Genomic DNA, 18423 nt, shown 5'->3' with positions numbered 1-18423 from the left:
ACTCTCCGGTCCAGCTCACCCCAAACCATCTCGATTGGGTTCAGGTCTGGTGACTGTGGAGGCCAGGTCATCTAGCGTAGCACCCCATCACTTTCCTTCTTGGTCAAATAGCCCTTACACAGCCTGGAGGTGTGTTTGGGGTCATTGTCCTGTTGAAAAATAAATAATGGTCCAACTAAACGCAAACCGGATGGAATTGCATGCCGCTGCAAGATGCTGTGGTAGCCATGCTGGTTCAGTATGCCTTCAACTTTGAATAAATCCCCAACAGTGTCACCTGCAAAGCACCCCCACACCATCACACCTCCTCCTCCATGCTTCATGGTGGGAACCAGGCATGTAGAGTCCATCCGTTCACCTTTTCTGCGTCGCACAAAGACACGTTGGTTGGAACCAAAGATCTCAAATTTGGACGCATCAGACCAAGCACAGATTTCCACTGGTCTAATGTCCATTCCTTGTGTTCTTTAGCCCAAACAAGTCTCTTCTGCTTGTTGCCTGTCTTTAGCAGTGGTTTCCTATCAGCTATTTTACCATGAAGGCCTGCTGCACAAAGTCTCCTCTTAACAGTTGTTGTAGAGATGTGTCTGCTGCTAGAACTCTGTGTGGCATTGACCTGGTCTCTAATCTGAGCTGCTGTTAACCTGCGATTTCTGAGGCTGGTGACTCGGATAAACTTATCCTCAGAAGCAGAGGTGACTCTTGGTCCTCCTTTCCTGGGGCGGTCCTCATGTGAACCAGTTTCTTTGTAGCGCTTGATGGTTTTTGCAACTGCACTTGGGGACACTTTCAAAGTTTGCCCAATTTTTCGGACCGACTGACCTTCATTTCTTAAAGTAATGATGGCCACTCATTTTTCTTTACTTAGCTGCTTTTTTCTTGCCATAATACAAATTCTAACAGTCTATTCAGTAGGACTTTCAGCTGTGTATCCACCTGACTTCTGCACAACACAACTGATGGTCCCAACCCCATTTATAAGGCAAGAAATCCCACTTATTAAACTCGACAGGGCACACCTATGATGTGAAAGCCATTTCCGGTGACTACCTCTTGAAGCTCATCAAGAGAATGCCAAGAGTGTGCAAAGCAGTCATCAAAGCAAAAGGTGGCTACTTTGAAGAACCTTGAATATAAGACATATTTTCAGTTGTTTCACAAACCTTTTTTAGCTACCTATAAGCCATCACTATATTTTATATTGTACCAGTTGTGCCAATCATCCCCCAGGAGTGGAGCAGCGAAGATCAGCGATCTCTTACATTAACAGTGACAGGAGAACATTACTTGTCACAAGAGCTGAACATCGCCCATGGCAAGTTATCGATACGTACACTATGCAGTGTGATATATATGGCTCTTAGAAATGTTACTCTACATTTTCTACTCTAAGGGTAAAAGAAAAATCTCTAAATGCTTAATTAGTAGATTAGAAGCTATCCATTAATGTTCATCAATGCTCCAGTTTTCTAATCGGTTGTATGTTTTTCAATAGCCTGCATTACAATTGTTATGCAACATTCCTTACTCCTACTGTAAAATGAGGAGCAGGTCATGAGGTCTTGATTCCAATTTAAAAAATTTCGGAGCCTCATTTTTCTGCACTTCCATCAATTTTACAGTCATTGCCCTACGGATGAAAGGGTCAGCAGTAGTGTTGAGCCACCCCCGTAGTGTTCGAGTTCGGTTCGGTTCGTCGAACACCCGTGTGTTCGCCGAACTGTTCGTCGAACTGTTCGTCGAACACCTTCGAACACCGTTAAAACCAATGGCAGACAAACAAAAACACATAGAAACACATAGAAAACACCTTCAAAGGTGTCCAAAAGCTGACAAACTGCTCAGAAGACATAACTAACACATGGAAAAGTGACAAGTACATATAGTCATGCGAAAATAAAAGAGGTGGAGGAGTAAAAGGAGGGGGAGACACAGATATAGGCATGTCATGCCCTTCTAAAATCCAAAAAGTGAGAAGCCGACACGGCCAGTCCGCTCCTGCCCGTGCCACCTCCGTGTCGCCGGGTTTGTGCCAGAGCCGCGGTGAACCCTGACGGCCAGCCCCCCTCTCCCAATACTGGTGCCTGTCCGCTGGTGGGTCGAGCGAGCCCCCTTGTGGTGGAGGCAGCTCTAAGCTTTTTAATTTAAATTGTCTCTCTAATTTGAATGAATACACTTTAAATCCATTTACAAGGATCTATTGGAGGGCAAGTCTCATGCCAGCAGCCGCGGTAATTCCAGCTCCAGTAGCGTCCACTAAAGCTGCTGCAGTTAAAAAGCTTTTATAAGGATCGAGCTCGGCTGTCCACCGCAAGGCATCCTACTGCCAGTCCCAGCCCCTATGCCTTGGGGTGCCTCCTGATGCTCTTCACTAAGTATCCCATGGTCCCGAAGCATTTCCTTTGAAAAAATTAAGTGTCTAAACTACAGGTGGTGCAGCTTGCTTAACAGCCGGGATAATCCGCTTACTAGCAGACACTGCTACTAGGCACAAAGTATTTCCTGGGCTAGATGCAGTTAAAAATTTGTAATTAGATACTCTCGTTGGATGCTGAGAAAGCATTCCATAGAGTCTCCTGGCACGCCATATATGATTCTCTTAAAAAGCTTGGGGTAGGGGTCTAGGGGACCCTTTTATAGCCAAAATCACGGCCCTGTATCGCAATACGTCACCTAGGCTGAAGATAAATGGAACTGTAGCACCCTGAGGGCTCGGTTGCTAAAGACGTATTGCACCTCACCCAGAGGTGTGATATCTCACTCTCAGGTAAGGATGGAGTGTGGATCAGGACCCGACACCTGCATGCATTACACCACATTGCCGTGGGGCAGGGCGACCAATATGCCCCTGAGATGGGCACGACAGTCCCTGTCCCTGGCTGGAGTGGGGGGAGGGAACACTGAGGAAGGGGAACCCTGTAGTGCAGGAGCAGGGAGGAAGCAGTTCCTGGGTGCATTGAGAAGGGAGTATAAAAGGTGGGCACGATCTTAGTTCAGTGCAGAGAAGTCTGAGCAGAAGTGGCAGGGAGCAGGGGCTCTGCATGAGCTCTGCTCCGGAGGCGGGCCTAGTAACAGAGGCCCAGGCCTGGAAGAGGGAGAAGGAAGGAAGAGGAGCGGAGAAGGCTCCAGGAACGAGGAATGAAGGGATCCCAGGGGTGCGGACGGGCGAGTCGCCACCGCACGCCCGAATCCACCTGCGTGGAGGGGTCAGGCCAAAGGGGGAGACCGGTCCCCGAACTAGTGGAGGCAGGAAACGACCCTCAGCTAGAAACCGGAGGCTCTGACATTTTATGTGGCGCAGCCCCTCGCTACACCCGCTAGGAAGGCACCACATAGGGTCAGGGAAACTGGCGCCAAGTTTACCAAGAGGAGGCCCGAGGCAGCCGGACAGAAGTGTTGGTAAGAAAGGCCAGACAAAGGACACACAAAGGGGGTCCTGTGAAGTGCTCCAAAGTTATCTGGGAGTTGTCTGAGCCCCTCACCTGGTGAGCACAGTACGACGTGGGCAGCCGTTACCTGCAGACGTGGTCTGGATAATAAGAACTGTGAGTAAAGGCCCTGAACTGCATCACTGACTCCGTGTCGTTACTGCTGCTGCCCTGCACCATCACCCCCATCCTCCGCATACACTGCCCTGAGGCTATACTCCTCCCGTGGGGAGTTATGCTACGCTCTGCTGCACCCACAACACCAGCCTCAGTGGTCTGCCCTGTAGCGGCGGTTCACTCTGACCGCAATCCACGGGTGGCGTAGTCGGACATTTAAACATGAAAACCACATAAATAGTTCCGCCACTGGTTTGACCGCCCTGAGCCACGGAACTGGGTCGCCGCCACGAAGACTACAACCACCAGCATCCACCAAAAAGGGTCCGGCTCCGGGTGTCCCAAGGCCCAGGGGGTGCGTCAGAACATTTTCATCACCTTTCACAATCACCAATGGGACAAGGCAGTGATGTCCTCTGTCCCCTCTCTTATACATCCTAGTGACGGAGCACCTGCTCTCATCAATTCGCCATAACCCCAATATTAGGTGGATTGAGGTGGGAGGCACCGAGTACAAGTGCTCTCTATTTGCTGATGATGTCCTAGTATATATCACTCAATCACATATATCCATCCATGCTGTTATGGCTGAAATAGATCACTTTGTTACATGGTAAAATTTTAAAATCAATGCAGCGAAGTCTGAGGCCCTCGATGTCTCCCTCCCCAAATCCATATAGGATTCCATCCAGTCCAACTTTCCCTTTGCCTGGCCCTCACAGGGTATCAAATACTTAGGAATTCCTATTCATAGAGACCTCTCCCATCTATGTTATCTTAATTTTGGGCCCTTTATTGAACAACTCCATACAGACCACGGTTGGCAAGTTAGAACTGTAAGATTCACTACGTGAACCACTGGTGTTTTGTGGAAAAGCACATGTACACTGCGTTCCAAATTATTATACAAAAAGTGTTTAGGAGTGATAAGGGAAGAATTTGTTTGTTTGTCAGTTAAACTCATTGATGGTGATGTGTGTCAGGGCTCTTTATATCACTGTAAGCAATTGCAGACACCTGTGCTAATTAGTTTGGCAGGTGTGTCCAATGAAAGGCAAGACTACTTAAGAAGGCTCTCTCACATTATTAAGCAGCCTACATTTTCTGCCAAAATGGGAAAGAAAAAGGATGTGTCGGCTGCTGAGAAGCAACAAATTGTGGAGTGTTTAGGTCAAGGCATGACTACAATCAACATTGTGCGATGATCAGGATGAAGTGTCTTGGCAATCAAGAAGTATGTAGCTGATTCACAGTACACACGTGTGCGTGCTGATAAGGGCAAATTGAGGACTCTTTCCTACAGGCAATTACGTCAGGTTGAAAGAGCAGCGGCAAAAAAGCCTTGTCATAGCAGCAGACAAGTTTTTGAAGCTGCTTGTGCCTCCAACGTCCCCCGAACAACAAGATGCAGGGTCCTTCAGAGGTTTGCAGCTGTGCATGCGCCATCCTGTCGACCTCCTCTATCCACTTCACACAAGCAGAAACGGCTCCAGTGGGCCAAACATTACATGAAGACTAATTTCAAAACTGTTTTGTTCACGGATGAGTGCCGTGCAGCGCTCGATGGTCCAGATGGATGGAGTGGAGGATGGCTGGTTGATGGACACCCCACGCAAACACGGCTACAGCGCCAACAAGGAGGAGGTGGAGTAATGTTTTGGGCTGGAATCATGGGGAGAGAGATTGTCGGCCCCTTTAGGATCCCTGAAGGCGCTAAAGATGAACTCCATAATGTATGTGGATTTTCTCAAACAGCACTTCCTGCCATGGTTCAAGAAGAAGAACCGTGTATTTCACAGCAAGATCATTTTTCTGCATGATAATGCACCATCTCATGCTGCACATAAAACATCTGCATCTCTGGCTGATATGGGCATAAAAGGGGACAAACTTATGGTGTGACCCCCATGCTCCCCTGACCTCTACCCCATTCAGAACCTTTGGAGCATCATTAAAAGGAGTGTCTATGATGGCGGGAGGCAGTTCACATCTAAGCAACAGCTCTGGGAGGGTATTCTGTCCTCATGCAAAACAATTGAAGCAGAAACCATCCAAAACCTGACAAATTCAATGGACGAGAGAGTTCAGAAGCTCCTTTCGAACAAGGGGTCCTATGTGAAAATGTAAAATCACCTAGAATAAAGTTTTGAGTTGAAAACTGTTTGATATCAGTTTCTAACAACCTGCTAATGCTTATAATTTCAAAAATGACCATTTTTTTGGTCTTTATTAAAATGAAAAGGTTGATCGAAAAGTTTGGGGGATCTAAGAGTGTGGCAACCCAGTAGTCATGATTACTTCGAATTCTGACAATATGAGGGTCATGCTGCAGGTAGTGCAGCAAGAAGGCACTTATGTGCCTTGCGCATCTCGGAGCCCCAAAATTATTTTCTGGGCTAGATGCAGCTAAAAATTATTTTTAATTTTAAATCTGGTGAAGCTTTAGTATAGATGGCCTAATAGGATCAGTGCTGCACACTGCTACAAAGCCCAAATTATTTTCCAGTCAAGATACAGATAAACATGATTAGTAATTTGAAAGCTTAAAACGGTTGGTAGGGTGATTTTAACCAATCATCAAGCTTTTACTCTCCCCAGGATGACACAGGGGTAGAAAAGTCGTTTCGGATCCATGATTTGTTCATCTTTATGAACGTGAGTCTGTCTACATTATCAGTGGAGAGCCGCGTGCGCTTATCTGTCAGCACACCACCAGCAGCGCTGAACACACGTTCAGACAGAACGCTGGCTGCGGGGCATGACAAGATCTCCAAGGCGTAAGTGGCTAGCTCCGGCCATTTATCCAGATTGGAAGCCCAAAAAGAGCAAGGGTCCAGTGACACAGTCGTGGCTTCAATGTTTACTTGGAGATACTCCTGTACCATCGTCTCTAGGCGTTGACTATGTGTCAGACTTCTTGTCTCCTGTGGCCTTGCAAAGGATGGGCTAAAAAAGTGGTGAAATGATTCCGCAAAATTGATGTTACCAGCAGATACTGTGGTTCTGTTACGGTTTGAGTGCTGAACACTTGACGGTCCCACGGTTGGCAAGTTGGAACTGTGAGATTCACTACGTGCACCACTGGTATTTTGTGGAAAAGCACATGTAAGATTCTGCAACAGTCTCTGCTGATACTCCTGCATGCGTGCATCCCTTTCTATGGCAGGAATAATTTCTGCAAATTTACTTTTGTACCGGGGATCTAACAGTGTGGCAACCCAGTAGTCAGGATTATTTCTAATTCTCACAATTCGAGGGTCATGTTGCAGGTAGTGCAGCAAGAAGGCACTCATGTGTGTTGCGCATCCAGGAGCACCAAGTCCCTGTTGTGTTGGTGGCGAGGTAACAATCATGCTTCCTTCCTCTGTCCTCTCCCCCCAACCTCGCACAACAGAAATGTGATCAAGGTCTCCCTCATCTGATGAGTCTTCCATCAGTTCGTCCTCCACTTCTTCCTGGGCTCCTGCACCTTCCTCACTAGTTTGGCTGCTACCATGCGCCCTGGTAAAACCATCTCCCCCACCCTCACATGCCTGCCGCCTTGGTGCTGCCGACCGTCTGGACCTTGCAGATGTTAGCCCTTCCGCATACAACTCCTCCTCCTCTACTTCCTCCACCTCCTCTTGTGCCACCACCTGACTCCGAATTCTGTTTAACATGTGCTCCAGCATGTAAATTACCGGAATAGTCATGCTGATAATGGCATCGTCAGCACTAAACATCTTCGTCGCCATTTCAAAACTGTGCAGAAGGGTGCATAGGTCCCTGATCTGAGACCACTCCTCCAGCGTGATTTGCCCCACCTCTGAATCTCGTTGGCCCAGGCTATACGTCAGAACGTATTGCACCAGGGCTTGTCGGTGCTGCCACAGTCGCTGCAACATGTGCAGAGTTGAATTCCACCGGGTAGGCACATCGCATTTTAGCCGGTGAAGTGGCAGGCCCAACGACTTCTATAGAGATGTAAGTCGCTGAGCTGCGGGATGCGAACGGCGGAAGTGAGCACACAGCGACCGTGCCCTCTGCAGAAGGCCATCTAGTCTGGGATAGTGGGCTAAAAATTGCTGGACAACCAGGTTCAACACGTGAGCCATACAAGGCACGTGTGTGACATTGCCCCGGCGAAGGGCCGCACCCAGGTTTGCAGCATTGTCGCACACGGCCTTCCCTGGTTTCAGGTCCAGTGGAGACAACCATTCATGAAATTGGTTCTCCAGAGCTGACCACAACTCCTCAGCTGTGTGACTCACATTTCCCAGACATTTCAATGTAAAAACCGCCTGATGACGTTGAGCCCTACTGCCAGCATAGTAAGGAGGTGTGCAGGATCCCTTCTGCGCAGTTAGAAAGCTTGTGGCATGACCAGACAGGCTTTGGGTGCAGGTGGAAGACCGAGAGGAGGTTGAGGAGGCAGAAGCAGTGGAGGAACTTTGACATAAAGAGGATTGACGCACAACTCGTGGGGACGGCAAGACTTGGACAGCAGCCCCTTGTCCTGCTGTCACCATAGTTACCCAGTGCCCAGTCAGCGACATGTAACGCCCCTGTCCATGCCTACTCGTCCAAGTGTCTGTGGTGAAATGCACCCTGTCACACACAGAGTTTCTCAAAGAAGCGGTGATGTTGTGTGCGACATGCTGGTGGAGCGCAGGCACACCTTTCTTTGAGAAGTAGTGCCGACTGGGCATCTGGTACTGGGGCACTGCGACGGACATAAGGTCTCGAAAATCCTCTGTGTCCACCAGGCGGAAAGGCAGCATTTCTGTAGCCAAGAGCTTGCAGATGGTGAAATTCAACCTCTTAGCTTTCTCATGGCTAGGAGGAAATGGTCTTTTACTTGTCCACATCTGAGGGACCGAGGGCTGGCTATTGTGCTTAGACGGGGTTGATAAGGGTGTCCCCGGCAAACTGCCGGTCTGTGAGGAAGATGCAGGCGGACATGTTAGGTTGCCTTGATCCAAAGGTGGTGCTATCGATGTCGGACAGCGCTCAACACCAGCTGGTGTTACCACCTCCAAAGAAAATGATGACCTGCCAATCACGCTGGCTGTTGCGGGTAAAGAGGTGGCAGGTCTGCGCCCCAAAACAGGTGTGACTGCTGTCCCCCCAGTCACAGAGGATGAAGAGGCCGCGGATGCACAAGATATGGCAGACGGTGATTGGCCCGGCCGGCTAGGCCGCATTGTAGCACACTGAGCTTCCCACTGCAACTTATGCTTCATGTCCATGTGCCGGTTCATGCATGAAGTACTCAAACTATGTATTTTTTGGCCTCTACTTAGCTTTTGCTGACAAATGTTACAGATAACACGAGTTGGGTCATCTTTATCGATCTGAAAAAATGCCCAGGCTATGCAAGGCTTAGCACCCATGCGACCTGAAGAGCCACCACGACTTGTGGTGAGAGGCAGAGTTGTGTTTGAGGATGCAGTTGTTGACGTGCTTCCAGTACTACGTCTCTGTCCAGGAAGGCGCAACCTGACCTCGTCGTCACTAGCATCTTCCTCCACCTCCTCTGCTGACCTCATCTCTTGGCTGACTGTGGGTTGACAGTAAGTGGGATCTCCGACCTCATCATCATCACCCTGTGCGTTATCACACCCGTCGTCCTCAGAGCCAACCTGTTCCTGCCCTGACAAAAAACTAAAGTTGTCGCTCCAATCAGGTATTTGAGTCTTATCATCGTCTTCCTCATTGTCTCCACCAACAGGAGTTACAGTTTGGGAATGAGGGTCTACATTATGGTCAGAACCTTCTGCGTCTGGTCCTGGATCCGACTCATAAAGATTCTGGGCATCAGTGCAGATCATTTCCTCGTCTGGATTCACAGAAGCGCTGGAGTCGACCTCTGATTCCCAGGCTATAGTATGAGTAAACAGCTCTGCAGACTCAACCATCTGTTCTACCTCACACTCAGACGGGCAGCTGGAGATTTGGGAGCTGTGAGGAAGCAAGTGCGATTTGGGTGACACCTTTGAGGACTGGAGTATTTGTGATGTTGAAGTTGATGTGGAGGAGAGCCCACTTAAAGGAGCACTTGATATCCGTTGAAGCACCTGCTGTTTTTGTGCCTCATCTGGAATTTGTAGCGATTGGCGTGGCCGTAAGAAAGGGATCTTATCACATTGTCCGCTAAAAGAAGTAGACATTTTAGTTTGGCTGGAAGATGGTCTTTCTTCTGCACCTACCCCACGGACACAACCTTTTTTCCCCTTCCCAACACGCCTATTCCCCTTTCCACCAGCAGCAAGCCTTTTTCCACTCATTTTGGTGGTTAACTAATTCACAACTCTGGAGTTGTTTGCACAAAAAAACAATGGATGGTAACCGAGCAGAGCTGAGTGGCCAAACTGTGTTATTAGGCCAAAACTATTGGCTGGGTTAGATGCAGAAAAAAATTATTTTTAATTTGCAACCTGATGGAGGTCAGTATAGATGGACTAATAGACCAAGTCCCACACACCGCTAGAAGCCCAAATATTTTTTCAGAGCTAGATGCAGAAAAAAATTATTTTTAATTTGCAACCTGATGGAGGTCAGTATAGATGGACTAATAGACCAAGTCCCACACACCGCTAGAAGCCCAAATATTTTTTCAGAGCTAGATGCAGAAAAAAATTATATTCAATTTGCAACCTGCTGGAGGTCAGTATAGAAGGACTAATAGAACAAGTCCCACACACTGCTAGAAGCCCAAATATTTTTTCAGAGCTAAATGAAGAAAAAAATTATTTTTAATTTGCAACCTGATGGAGGTCAGTATAGATGGACTAATAGACCAAGTCCCACACACTGCTAGAAGCCCAAATATTTTTTCAGAGCTAGATGCAGAAAATTTTTTTATTCAATTTGCAACCTGATGGAGGTCAGTATAGATGGACTAATAGACCAAGTCCCACACACTGCTAGAAGCCCAAATATTTTTTCAGAGCTAGATGCAGAAAAAAATTATTTTTAATTTGCAACCTGATGGAGGTCAGTATAGATGGACTAATAGACCAAGTCCCACACACCGCTAGAAGCCCAAATATTTTTTCAGAGCTAGATGCAGAAAAAAATTATTTTTAATTTGCAACCTGATGGAGGTCAGTATAGATGGACTAATAGACCAAGTCCCACACACTGCTAGAAGCCCAAATATTTTTTCAGAGCTAGATGCAGAAAAAAATTATTTTTAATTTGCAACCTGATGGAGGTCAGTATAGATGGACTAATAGAACAAGTTCCACACGCTGCTAGAAGCCCAAATATTTTTTCAGAGATAAATGAAGAAAAAAATTGTTTTTAATTTGCAACCTGATGGAGGTCAGTATAGATGGACTAATAGACCAAGTCCCACACACCGCTAGAAGCCCAAATATTTTTTCAGAGCTAGATGCAGAAAAAAATTATTTTTAATTTGCAACCTGATGGAGGTCAGTATAGATGGACTAATAGACCAAGTCCCACACACTGCTAGAAGCCCAAATATTTTTTCAGAGCTAGATGCAGAAAAAAATTATTTTTAATTTGCAACCTGATGGAGGTCAGTATAGATGGACTAATAGACCAAGTCCCACACACCGCTAGAAGCCCAAATATTTTTTCAGAGCTAGATGCAGAAAAAAATTATTTTTAATTTGCAACCTGATGTAGGTCAGTATAGATGGACTAATAGACCAAGTCCCACACACTGCTAGAAGCCCAAATATTTTTTCAGAGTTAGATGCAGAAAAAAATTATTTTTAATTTGCAACCTGATGGAGGTCAGTATAGATGGACTAATAGACCAAGTCCCACACACCGCTAGAAGCCCAAATATTTTTTCAGAGCTAGATGCAGAAAAAAATTATATTCAGTTTGCAGCCTGATGAAGGTCAGTATAGATGGACTAATAGAATGATGCTATGCCCAAAAGATTTTACTTCACTAGGTGCAGTAAAAAAATTGGTATTCTATACACAGGTGTTATATCTTGCAACACAGATAGGCTACTCCACTGACTAACACACTCTGCAATAGGCCAAAAAGGATTAGCTTTGCTAGATTCAGCCAAATGCTGTGAAAAAAACTTGCACAGCACTGGCACAGACCTGCCTGGCAAAAACTGATAGGAACTCATGTAACCTAGTCCTGAAAAGGACTCCAATTACAATTAGTCTTTACTCCCACAACCTATCTATTTAAGAGCACAGACCTGCCTGATAAAAGTCGTAGGAAATGCTGTAACCTAGTCCTTAAAAGGACTGCAATCACAACTATTCCCTACTCCCAAGCTATCTGTAGATTTCAGAGAAAATTGGCTTGAAATTAACAAGGTATAGCACACACAGCAACAGCGGTGCCGTCTAACACGCAGCTGCAGCAGTGAGAAAATGGTGGCGACGGGGAAAATGGCTTGGTCTTATAGGGCAAGGACATGTGACATACACTGCCAATCACACATGCCCTTGCTTGTGTGAAAAAAAGCACTTCGCTCCGTGTGTGCGCTGCTGATAGGCTGACAGATTGCACCTCCCCACTGCAAATGCGGGAAAGAGAAAAAAAAATGGAGATCTTCATTGTTCCTGCAGAGATCCATCCCCTGCCCCTCCCCCCACCCCGCTGTACACTCAAACTGCGGATTAACATTAATTTTCATCATTACTGAGAAAAAATCCAGTTATGATTTTGGTGCACGAACAGTTATCGAACATAACCTCGAACAGCCGAATTTTTCTCAAATTGTTCGTGTTCGCCGACCGGCTCGAACACCGCCCAAAACAGCTCGAATTTGAGATTGGCGAACAGTTCGAGTAGAACAACGCTCATCTCTAGTCAGCAGACATGGTTCATTTTCGCCATTGATGTTTCCTCACTACAAATTAGACCAACAGCCCAGAGCAAACAGCAAGCGTCAATCGCACCTCCAGATATATGGAACACTTAGACATAGTAAATGACATGTGCTCACAGGACTTTGCAAACAAAGCGACCTGAATCGATTATATTGTCTCATCACTCGCAGTACGGACCAAGTCAACATGGTTATACTAGAGATATATTTTGCAAAAATGCATCTTTATTTTTTTAAATTACAGCCAGGAGTGGACAAAGGGTGGGGTGGACTCCTGGCCAATATTTTTTTTTCGCAAACACTGCACTTATATACATCTAATTTAGGGCTCTCAATCTCTGGCCACAACCAACCAAAAGATGTCCCCCACCATAATATTTATCACCTACCCAAGGTAATGTCACTAATCAGTATTTTCCATTCTGGTGATCATTATTCCCAACAACTGAATGCCCCTGTCACTGCTATCTTTGTATTCCTATGAAGCCTGGTTCATTGACACATATGAATATGCTTTGATCAATACCATCCTTTGTAGCTCTGGCAGTATATTTAGGGTTGTTGTCCTGCTGGAAGGTGAACCTACGCCCCAGTCTCAAGTATTTTACAGCCTCTAGCAGATTTTCCTGCTTTGTCCATCTTCCCATCAACTCTGACCAGCTTCCCTGTTCCTGCTGAAGAAAAGCTTCCCCACAGCATGATGCTGCCACCATCATGTGTGATGGTGGGGTTGGTGTTTTCAGGTTAATGTGCAGTGTTAGTTTTCCACCACACATACCGTTTTGCATTTAGCCCAAAAAGTTCTACTTTGATCTCATCTGACCACTTCCTCATGCTCTCTGTGTCCTCTACATGGCTTTTTGCAAACTACAAACTGGACTTGTTAAGGCTTGCTTTCAAAAATAGCTTTCTTTTTTGCCACTTTTCCATAAAGCCAGATTTGTGAAGTATGCGACTAATAGTTGTCCGTGACCATTAATCTTTTGGCTGCTTTTCTAATTAGTGCTTTCCTTGCTTGGGATGGCAGTTTAGGTGGACGGCCATGTCTTGGTAGATTTGCAGTTGTGCCATACTCCTTTCCTTTTTGGATGATGGATTGAACAGTGCTCCGTGAGATGTTTAGAGCTTGGGTTATTTTGTTATAGCCTAACCCTACTTGAATCTTCTCCACAACTTTATCCCTGACCTGTCTGATGTGTTCCTTGGTTTTCATGATGCTGTTTGATCTCTAATGTTCTCAAACAAACCTCGGAGGCCTTCACAGAATAGCTGTAGTTATACTGAGAAGAAATCACACATAGCTTGACGCAATTTACTAATTATGTGAGGCAATTAGTCACTCAGGATTTTATTTAGGGGTCTCAGACTACAAGGGGCAGAATATAACTGCACATCACAATTTTCAGATTTATGTTTTTAAAATAATGAGAAAACCAGGTATCATTTCCTTTACACTTCACAAATACTTACTACTATGTGTTGTTATCACATAAAATTTGGTTAGTAGTGTAGTGGGGTCTTATTGTGGTGTCTCTCCTAGTTTAATTCTCTCTGTAGATGCCTCTCTTAGTTTAATTCTCTCCTATATAAAACATTTATTACATGACTAATTATTTTTACAAAGAATTGTTGAGCAAGCTAATAAAAGAATGTCCATCATCAAAACGAAGGCATCAGTTGATGTATTGATTCCTGGATCTTCATTTGAGTTGCATTTCCATCTCTTGTTTCCTTTATTACTTATACAATTTTCCCTCAACTTTCTATTCTGGCCAAATAACTTTTTCCTTCCCAGCCTATATAACTTACTCTATGTCACAGCGTCTCTCTATGGTGTAGTTTTACTATGTTATACTCTTTAAATATCATATAATATTACTGCCGATCTAAAATACCTGGACTGTAGCAAATTCAATGTTTTATTCTTTTGCCCTTGCAGTCAACATTGTCAGTTGTTTCATTGCAGTCAACGTAGAGAATTATGGGAGGCCTAGACGGGCTTCTTGATTTATTTCTTCCAACAGGTTGTAAATTCTCGTTAACCAGATTGCCATTGAAGCCATGTAAAGTTGTGCTTTCTTTTCTTATGGTGTCGAATTGTTTTATGTATCTGTGTTTTTCATGAAGTCGATTCCTTTTCTTCCTACCACAAGCCGTGCACGAAGGATTAGAGATGTAAGTGACAGATGGCCTCTTATGAACTGGTTCATGGACTATATATAGCCTTCATACATTACAGTCATCGGATACAAATGAATCTTTCACTAAACATTGAATTGTAATAAGCGTTAGATTCTAGTTCCAGATGCTATTTCCATCTTATTCTCCTTAATTAGTTTTCATACATTTGGTTACATCGTGTAGTGTCAACGTGCAGAATCGGATTTGCTTTAGGCACAATAGACCTGCACCTATAGGAAGACCTGGGAGCAGGGTGCCAGCCACGGGGAATATTTATGTATAATTAGTATGTATTCATATGTAAATTATATCAGACCATTATTTTACTGTAATTTTTAATTAATAAGTTAAATCAATCCTCTATCAAAATTGACAATTAGGCTATATATGGTGTTACACACCTCTCTTGGCTGAGCCGGGCTCCACTCCATTCCACTATGGCCACTATCCTTTGCTGTGCTCAATGTCTGGCTGGCTTTCCAAGTTGCCATCTTCTGCCTAGGCCTTTTTATGACCATTTGGATATACCCTTTTGCCTGAGTGTTAAGACAGTTCTGTGCTAAGCTGCCGTGTATTTGGACTGTGCCAACATACAGTTTCTTCTGTTGCTTATATTTCCTCAGACTTTTGGGATTTCTGCAACCATCACGTATGGCTCCAGCTGGGTAACCCATCGTTTGCTGTAAGCATTTTGAACTGATATGTAGAGACTATTTATACTATGCTGCATTCATCTTTGCAAATTCCTGTGATTTCTATAACGTAAACCTACCGACCCTCAGACCTGTTGGTTAACCTACTGTTTGCTGCCTGCTGATTAACCCATCATCTGTTGAACTGCTTCTAAAGACACTGTTCACATTACACTGCTATCAATCATCATTGCAGTTATCTCCTGTGGTTACTATGACCTGTATGTATAACCTGGTGCAGACATTCAGTTAACCTTGCATCTTCTCATCTGTCTTTGTCACTCCTGTCTCTGGGGCTGCTAGTGTGTCCTCCTCCAGCATTGCCTTTTGTCCAGGTCCTCGCTGGTGTGCCATAGCCCCTGGTCCATGTGTTCACCCTGATCCGTGGCTTTAGTGGATCCTTCTCACCAGGTGAGCCCACACTTAGACTTTGTGGGAGAATTTTTCACTTTGAACATCAAACAACCATTATCTTCACTAGCACAAAAAGGAGGATTTCAGGAAAAGTACTGAGCCACACAAACCAAGTCACACATTACAGTATGGAAAGGAACAGCCCACTTATAAACAAAATGTAAAAGTAAAAGCAATAGTATCTGCTGTCTGCTCATGACAGTCCCTCCAACATAAGCCTGCTGCTGTTGTATACGCCAACACTTCCCTTACTGGTCCATTAAAGTGGGGAAAGCAGGCAAACGTGGAGCTAGACTGTACTAATAGTAGTAGGTTGATGCATGAGGGGGTATGTTGCCTATATATTTGCTAAGTTCAGTCAAATTTTCAATTTTGGCTGTGGGGGGTCACTATCCTGTGAGTTTTATCTTGAAATCACACTTTCAAGGTGCAATATGTACATTTATACAGAGGCAGATTTTGAAGCTCCCTGGCCAAATGTAGAGTTTGTTACAGGTTCTCCTACCAACTTTACTTCATTTATAACACTGGTGCTTTAATTTGTGGTAAATTTACATTCGGCATGCTCAACCACAAGCACCTGGGTTTGACTGCCACTCCCGCGATAACAATGCCTTTGTATTCATTTGTTATTTAGTATTATAGAATACTTAGAGAAATAAAAGGTGAGATTGCAAATGCTGTGAGATGTATCGAGAGAACCATAATGGACTGATATTTTTTCATACATCATTTACTATAGCTGTAGACAGGGGCATACAATAGAAATTATGGGGCCCCATAGCACAAGTTCTAATTGGGCCCCCTCCAACAAAAAAAATAATATTCACTGGGGTCACAGAAGAGCATTTTGCAGCCTTTACAAAGTAATATTCTTCCTACTGAAGTCCTAGATTCCCTCTTCATTTCATCCGTAAAGTATGATGCCAACAAAAGTTCCACACTAACACTGTATGATACCCCCATAGTGAATTCCTCCACAGTACCCTCCACACGCACAGGATGATGACCCTACTGTACTCCACCTCAACTCCCCCGGCAAAGTGTGGTGAACCCAACAAAGTATGATCACCCAACAGTGACCCAACACAGCCCTCCCTGCAGTAAAATGGGCCTACGCACAGGATAATAGTCCCACACCTCACCACACTGTATAATGGCCCCACTAGCCCTCCAAACAGTATAATGACTCCTACACAGTATAATGGACCCCACACAAACCTTCACACTGTATAATGTCTTGCATAAAATATAAAGGCTCCCACATAGCCCTCCAAACATTATAATAGCCCCCACATAGCCCTTAAAGTATTATAACGGCCCCAACATAGCTCCCCCAATATTATAATGGCCTCCACATAGCCCTCAATATAGTATAATAGCCCCCACATAGCCCACCATATAGTACAATAGGCCCCATAGTCCTCCATATACTATAATGCACTTCCCATAGTCCTCAAAATAGTATAATGCACAGCCCATTGTCATTCATATAGTATAAAGTCCCTACTCATAGTCCCACATATAGTATAATTCACTCCTCATAATCATCAATATAGTATGATACACCCCCAAAGTCATCCATACAACATAATGCACTCCCCATAGTCCTCCATATAATATAAAGCACCCATATAGTCCTCCATATAATATAATGCACTCCCCATAGTCCTCCATAAGGTATAATGCACTCCCCATAGTCCTCCATATAGTGTAATGTACCTCATAGTCCTCCATATACAGTAGCATAATGCACTCCCCATAGTCCTCCATATAGTATAATGCACTCCCATAGTCCTCCATATAGTATAATGCACTCCCCATAGTCCTCCATATAGTATAATGCACCCCATAGTCCTCCATATAGTATAAAACACCCCCATAGTCCTCCATATAGTATAATGCACTCCCCATAGTCCTCCATATAGTATAATGCACTCCCCATAGTCCTCTATATAGTATAATGCACTACCCATAGTCCTCCATATAGTATAAAACACCCCCATAGCCCTCCATATAATAATAATAATAATAATAATCTTTATTTTTATATAGCGCTAACATATTCCGCAGCGCTTTACATACATTATCGTCGCTGTCCCCATCGGGGCTCACAATCTAGATTCCCTATCAGTATGTCTTTGGAGTGTGGGAGGAAACCGGAGAACCTGGAGGAAACCCACGCAAACACAGGGAGAACATACAAACTCCATAAAAACATCCATAAATTAATTTCTTTTAATAATACTTCAGAGGCTTATCGACCTTGAGATGTCTGAAATCTACATTCATTTAGCTTTGTAGTCTGACATATTTCACTGTGATCTGATCATGTCCAAATTATTAGTGAATTCAAGTTCTCTGATAAAAATTATTCGCATGAGGATTGGTGCTCGGCCTGGGAGATGAAACAATGGCCCTGCCTGTCATCAGCCGCTCATACGCACCACACCTGAATATTAATGTCATCGCTGATCTCATGGGGGGACTTATTATTTTTCATTGCAATCTTAGCGGGACTGGAAACAATTTAGGTACGTCATGATATCTACGGCAGGTGCTTCTAGATGGATGCAACTACATGATTCTGCGGAATCTCAGCAAGTCCCAGGTTCTTCATTAACATTTGCAATTTGCAAGCAAGAAAACAGAATCAGCTCAAGACTCTTGGGAAAGAGTCAGTAAGTATCAGGAGGTGCGCACATCGCTCCGTCGCACAGCAACACTAGGAAATATGTACTGTCTGGAATAATTTATTAGTGACTGGCAAATGTCT

The sequence above is a fragment of the Phyllobates terribilis genome, unplaced genomic scaffold, assembly GCF_046119375.1.
Source record: "Phyllobates terribilis strain yellow unplaced genomic scaffold, ASM4611937v1 Scaffold_7__3_contigs__length_470593459, whole genome shotgun sequence".
Classification (NCBI taxonomy): domain Eukaryota; kingdom Metazoa; phylum Chordata; class Amphibia; order Anura; family Dendrobatidae; genus Phyllobates; species Phyllobates terribilis.
This window is presented reverse-complemented; position numbering follows the sequence as displayed.